This window comes from Zingiber officinale, chromosome 2A (assembly GCF_018446385.1).
Source record: "Zingiber officinale cultivar Zhangliang chromosome 2A, Zo_v1.1, whole genome shotgun sequence".
Lineage (NCBI taxonomy): Eukaryota > Viridiplantae > Streptophyta > Magnoliopsida > Zingiberales > Zingiberaceae > Zingiber > Zingiber officinale.
In genome coordinates this window covers 142319521-142326918 of record NC_055988.1, presented here as the reverse complement: position 1 = coordinate 142326918, position 7398 = coordinate 142319521, and positions in this window count along the sequence as shown.

Below are 7398 nucleotides of genomic sequence, written 5' to 3'. Positions count from 1 at the left end.
TCTTAGAGCTAGATATTAATTAAGTGAGTTATCGGTAACTCATTTAATTAGTGGACATTCGATATCTTAAACACAGGGAGATTAACACACTCATGATAAAGAGGAGTCCATATAGTAATATGAGATTGGTGCGGTAGTTCAATAATAACTCTTTAGTGGAATGAGATATTATTGATGAACTCGAGTTGGGTGTTCGGGGCGAACACGGGAAGCTCAAGTTCATCGGGAGACCAAAACCAATTCCTCCTCTCGGTCCCTGTCGTAGCCTCTTATTTATAAAGTCTTATACCCACTCATACCCACCTTAAGGTGGCCGGCCAAGCCTAGCTTGGAGCCCAAGCTAGGGCCGGCCAAACCAAGGTGAGTTGGCGACCGACCCTAGCTTGAACCCAAGCTTAATTGGTCAGCCACATTAAAATAAAAGGATTTTATTTTTTAAAATCTTTTCTTATGTGAAAGTCATATTTTTAAAAGAGAGTTTAAAATTTAAATCTTTTCTTTTATAGTTTTCTACAAAAGATTAAGAGAAAGGTTTGATATCTTTCCTTATTTGTAGTTAAAAGGAAGATTTTAATTTTTGATAAAACTTTCCTTTTTTAACTATCCTCGTGATTTTAAAAGAAAGTTTTAAAATTTAAATCTTTCCTTTTATAGTTTCTACAAAAGATTAAGAAAAGATTTGATATCTTTTCTTATTTGTATATTGAAAGGAAGATTTTAATTTTAGAGAAAACTTTCTTTTTTGTAAATCATCCACATGTTTTAATAGAGAGATTTTAATTTATAAAAGTTTCCTTTTATAACAAACCTTGAAGGGAATTTTTAAAAGAGAAATTTTTATTTAAAAATATCTATAAACAAATTAGGAAGTTTTAATTTTATGTTTAAAACTTTCCTTCCTTAGAGGATTAGATATGGCCGACCACATTAATAGAGAAAAGGATTTTTAATTAGTTTAAATTTTCTTTTCAATGGCAAGGAAAATAAGGAAGTTTTTATTAAAACTTTTCTTATTTGCCAAGACCAAGGAATATAAAAGAGAGGGTAGAGGTGCCTCACCTTATAACAATACTTCTATTATTCCTCTCCTCCTTGGTGGTGGCCGGTTCTTATCCTTCTTCATCTCCTTTTCTTCTTCTTTGGTGGTCGGTGGCATCAACTCTTGGGGAGTACTTGGTGGTCGGATTTTGCTTTGAGAAGAAGTAGAGAAAGGAGGCTTTGTTTCTAGCATCCCTTGGAGCTTGGTGGTGGTGGTTGAACCTCATCTTCTCTTGGAGTTCTTGTGGTGGCCGAAAATTGCTTGGAGAAGAAGAAAGCTTGGATGGATTCTCGTCTCGGTAGATCATCACTCACACACCGTCCGAGATAAGAAGAGGAATATGACAGAAGATCGTGAGGTCTATAAGCTATAAAATGTATAACTAGTTATTAGTTTCTGCATCATAACTAGTTCATCCTTTTATTTAGATCTTGAAATACCAAACACAAGAGGCTAATGAATCTAGGTAATCGAATTTATGTTTTCGATTTTGTATTTATTTCGTTTTTCAAATTTATGATTCGATTGTTCTTTTTGGTTAAACCTAGGATTACTATAAGGGAATTAAATATTAAATTTCGTCGAAAGGCTTTGTCTAGGAAGTGGTGGATGCTCTCATACCCAAGAAGGCCTAGTGTCTTGCCATGTTTAACTTGGAAGTCAATCTATGAAATTAATATTTAATTGAATTTGTAACATGGGTGGATTTGGATCAATAATGTTAAGCATTATTTGCGATCCAAGTCCAAACCACTAAGAACAGATAAGTTGAATTTAGAATCAATAATGTTAAGTTCTGTTTACGATTCCAAATTTAATTTCTAAAGAACACAATAGATTGTTAGGAATGGTTCAGGACTTGTACAAAATTTTTGTACAGGGGAACTGGTATGATATTCCTAGTAGCAACCAACAAACTCGAGATGGAAGAATCCTAAGTCTTCCAAGATGGGACCCAGAGGAGGCATAAGTAAGAAGAAATTCTATGGGAAGTGCTTCAACTGTGACAGAGTCGGTTATAAATCTTTGAAGTGCAGAAAGTCAAAGAAGAAATAGGAGGCCAACCTAAATAAGAGATCAAAAATGAATGATCTCTATGTCGTGGTCTCTGAACTGAATCTTATGGGTTCAAACCTATGATAATAGTGGATCGATACTGATGCCACTAGACATATTTGCTGCAACAAGACGTTACTCTACAACTTTGAAAAAAAATCAAAGACGGGGAGAAACTGTACATGGGGGAACTCAACAACCTCGGATATCATGGGCCAAGAAAACATGGTACTGAAGTTGACCTCGAGCAAGGAGTTGACTCTCAATAATGTGCTATATGTTCTGAAGACTCGGAAGAATCTAGTGTCCATATCACTTCAAGGCAAACATGACTTCCGTATTATTTTTGAGTTAGACAGAGTTGTTCTATCCAAAAATAGAATATTTTTAGGAAAATATTATATAACCGATGGGTTGTTCAAGCTCAGTGTAATGACTATTATCCCTAAGGTTAATAGAATTACAAACTCTTCCGTTTATATGCTTGAGTCTTCGTGTTTGTGGCATAGTAGATTAGGACATATTAACTATAATGTGTTGCATAGATTGATTAACATGCAAAACATACTTACATTCACCTTGACGAAAATACAAATGTGAAATTTGTGTTAAAGCGAAAATGACAAGGTTATCCTTTCAAAATATTGAAAGAAGCAACAAACCACTTGACCTAATTCACACCGACGAGTGCGACCTTAAAGGTACACCGACATGTGAGGGAAATAAGTACTTTATCACTTTTGTAAATGATAATACTACTATTATGCGTATCTTCTCAAAAGTAAGGATGAAGCTATAAAGAAATTTGTTCTCTATAAAAATAAAATTAAAAACCAACTTAATAAAAATATTAAGGTGGTTCGAAGTGATCGAAGTGATGAATATGTATCACCGTTCACTGAGTTATGTGCTAACCATGAGATCATTTACGAAATAACAGCTCCTTATACTCTTTAGCAAAATAGAGTACTCGTTGAGTGAAAGAATCATACTCTAAAAGAGATAATGAATGATCTTCTATTGAACTCTAGGTTGTCATAGTTCATGTAGGGGAAGATGTGTTAATAGCTAATTACCTTTTAAATAAGGTATCTCAGAAGAAAATAGATAAACACCCTTATGAGTTATAGAATGGAAGACAACCATCCTACAAATATTTGTGAATGTAGGTCTTGACAATGTTTTGGTGCTTGATCTGAAAAGGATTAAGATAAGACAAAAAACTATTGATCACATATTTATTAAATATGCACATAACAGTAGTGCGTATCAATTTTTAGTATTTGAGTCATAAATACTGGATATTCACAAGAACTCGATAATAGAGTCAAGAAATGCATCATTCTTCAAGCATGTATTTCTGTATAAGACCCGAGAGGAAGCAAGTTCCTCAAAATAAACATTTGAAACACAAGAGGAAGAAGAAGATGATGGACCAGTTGAGATTGGACTCAGAAGAATTAAAAGAGCTTGGGTGGGAAAATCCTATTAAATGAATTTTATCACTTTCATATTGGAAAGTGAGCCCTAAAGCTACTCAAAAGCAGTAGACTCTTTTGATGGACTTCATTGGAAAGATACAATTGCATCTAAGATAGAATCAATCTTGTAAAATTATACTTGGGAACTTGTGGATCTTACTAAGGGAAGTAAATCACTGGAGTACAAGTGGATCTTCAAGAAGAAAATGAAATCAGATGATACAATTGATAAATACAAGGCTGGATTGGTAATTAAAGGATACTGAGACCTTGATTACTTTGATACGTATTCTTCGATGTCGAAAATAACTTTCATTAGAGTTTTGTTGACTATCGCCGCTTTATGAAATCTAAAAATATATCAGATGGATGTAAAGACATTCTTTCAAAATAGAAATTTAGAAGAGAAAATCTACATGAAGCAGCCTTAAGGGTTCTCTATCTTAGGGTAGAAAAATAAGGTTTGTAGATTGGTGAAGTTGTTATACGGCTTGAAAGAAGCACCAAATAGTGACATAAAAAATTTGATAATGTCATGAAGGAATATAGATTCAAAATCAATGAATTTGATAAATGTGTCTACATGAAAGTCACAGAGAATGACTATGTTATCTTGTATCTATATATAGATGATATACTTATCATTGAGAGTAATGATAAGATAATTAAATCTACTAAAGACATGTTGAACTTAAGATTTGACATGAAATACATGGACCTAGCTAATGTGATTCTTGGAATCAAAGTTCTTAAAATAGCAGAATGACTTATTTTTAGTCGGTCCCATTATGTGAATAATATTCTTGAGAAATTCACTAAGAGTAATACAACGTTGGCATGAACGTTGATAGAAATGAGTCAACATCTATCAAAGAATCGATGAAAAATATTCTCTCAAATAGAGTACTCTCGAGTAATTGAAAGTCTGATATATTAAAGAATTGTATATGACCAGACTTAGCCGATGTAGCAAGTAAACTGAGAAGATACACGAGTAATTCTGATGTTGAGAACTGGAAAGGGATAACAAGAGTACTGAGATACTTTAGGTACACTCATGTATATGGCTTACACTATAGAAGATATCTTACTGTGATTGAAAGATACATTGATGTGAGCTAGATATCTGACATAAAAGACTCTAGGTTTTTGAGTGGATACATATTCATTCTGGGAAATGCATCCATTTTCTAGAAATCTTTTAAGCAAACCGTAATAACCAGATAGAATTTGAGTTTGTAACTCTTGATAAATGTGTTGAAGAGGCTAAATGACTATGATAATTCTTAGAAGATGTTCCGAGATGACTGAAACTGGTGTCAGTAATTTGCATACATTACAACAGTCAATCAACAATTATTTAGGTGTAGAGTCAACTGTATAATGGTAAGTCTAGATAATACATCGTAGATATAATACCATCAGACAACTACTCCAAGTTGACTCATGTGCGAGCATGACTTGTAGGAGTTAAATATCAGATCGGCCGGGGTCAATTTTAGCCAAGTGGAACAATCAACATTTTACAACATGAATATTTTTTTGCTACTACTTAAGTGTGATAACGGAAGCATTAATCAGACGCTAATGGTGATTATGTAACCTCTCTGACAGTAATGATCGACCATTGATGGTTAGTGGCTGTCATTTAACCTATGCATTGAATATCCATTACTTGATCATTCAACACAGCAGGGGTTGAATGCTCCTATATAAGGAGGCGAGATCTTGAGTAGAAAGAAGAAACGAAAACCAAGTGATTTATGTCCGCCTTCGTTCCCTTATTATTTTTATCCATGCCATGCATTAGCTTGGCAGATCCACTTGTGATAGCCTTCAGGTATTATCTCAGTTTGCCGCGACCACTAGTGCTTAATGGAGATTCACAATTTTCCATTATATCCTAAGAAACAAACGACCCATAACAACCTTGAAGCACAGTCAAAGGTGGAACAAATCTGTTGGTCCCCTGACGGTCGGCAAGAGAGGGGTGAATTACCTTGCAAATAAAAACATAAACCTTTCTTGACTTTTCAAACTAATTTAATAAACACTTGCATAAACAGAATTAAGAAGCTAATTAAAAAGGAAGAGGTTGTAGGATCAAAAAGACGCTAGAGGGGGGTGAATAGCGATCGTCGAAAATCGATAGCGAATTAAATCGAAGTACGCAGCGGAAGAATATAAGAAGAAAAGAAACAAAGAAACAAAGCGCTAACACAAGTTAGTTTTACTTGGTTCAGAGCTGACTCCTACTCCAAGGCCCGCACTTGTTGAGTGCTTCTGTTGGGCAATCCACTAATAATTTGAATGCTTTTAAATTAAGTACAAAACTATATATGAAAATTACCGACAATAAAGAAAACTAAGTAAAGTTGAAGTCCAATTGTCGGTGGAGCGTTGCAGCGTCGTTAGATCCTTTTGAAGCAACACACGAGAATGAAAGTTGTATTAGTTCTTGTTCTAAAGCTCCTAGTCGAAGGCCTTTATATAGGCCCATTCCAGGGTCCTGGAACCCCTCCGAGCGCCTGGACCACGTGACTCAACCAATCGACGCTCTCCACATCTGCTTGTGGATGAATTTTAAGGTCCAAACGCTTGGATTGACTCCGGGCGCCCTAGGCACCCATTTGGGCGAGACTAGTCTGGGTGCCCAGACTAGCTCCGGGTACCTGAACCCCCTTTTTCAGCTCCTTTTTCAGCAAAAAAGGGTTAGTCCTGGGCAACAAAAATAGATTTATCGTTTCAAATAGTAGATAAGAGTAGTAATTAGATCCTGTCTCCTCGAGACCAGGATCTAGTCAAGGACTCAACTTAGGTTTTCCAAATAGACCTAAGTTGGATCGATGCCTATAGCTCCCTCAACGGGGAACGCATCCTCACTGGATCTCTCCTCTAGTTACTTACCTTTACTTACCAACTGCAGTAACTTGACTTGCCTTTGACTCCCCAAGTCTTCCCGCCAGTTGTCAGGTCCACAGACCCAACTGGAGTTCAGCCGATTGTCAGGTCCCATGGACTTGACTGGACTTTCCACTAGATATCGGGCCCCATGGACCTATCTAGATTTTACACCAACTATCAGGTCTTGCAGACCTAACTGGATTTCAACATGATGTTATATCCTTCAGACCAGTTAACTCCTGCACACTTAGTAGAAAGGTTAGACAAATACCACATCTAACTTTAAGATATTTGTCATACATCAAAACCATATTATTAATGCAACCTACACCAACAGATGCAGATCTTTTACTTGGTTTACAATCAATAGATTGTTAATTCAAGACATTAAAATCTCACTAAAGTCTCCTTCGGACGGAGAAGTCTCTTACAGAAGTTAAACCACCGAATTATAAAGCTAAACTGAAAGTAGATCATTTACAAGTGTTATGTTTAGCTATTGAGATCATGGTTATATTTATAGCCCTAATCGGGATGCCTATAAGGGTTTCAGGCGTCTGGACATGGATAGAACTTTATCCGCATCGCATCAGATCGCAACAAGTGACGTCTCGATAAACTTTTTAGTTCGGACGTTTGGACCCGCTCTGAGAGCTCAAAAATTTGATATGTAGTCGAGGGCGCCCTTGGCACCCGAAGTGGTCCGGGCGGCCGGACCAGCTCCGGGCGCCTGGACCATAGTCAATAACAAGTTGACTTTTTGTCCAGCTTCTACTCCGGCTTCGCTCGCTTAGGTGATTTCGGTCATTCAGAATAGGACTGATCACCTGAATCCATTTTTTGACCTTCTCGAGCAACCTTCCTCTCCGGCTTCTCATCCTTCGAAACCATCGCACGCTTCTTGTTTGCCAGCATACT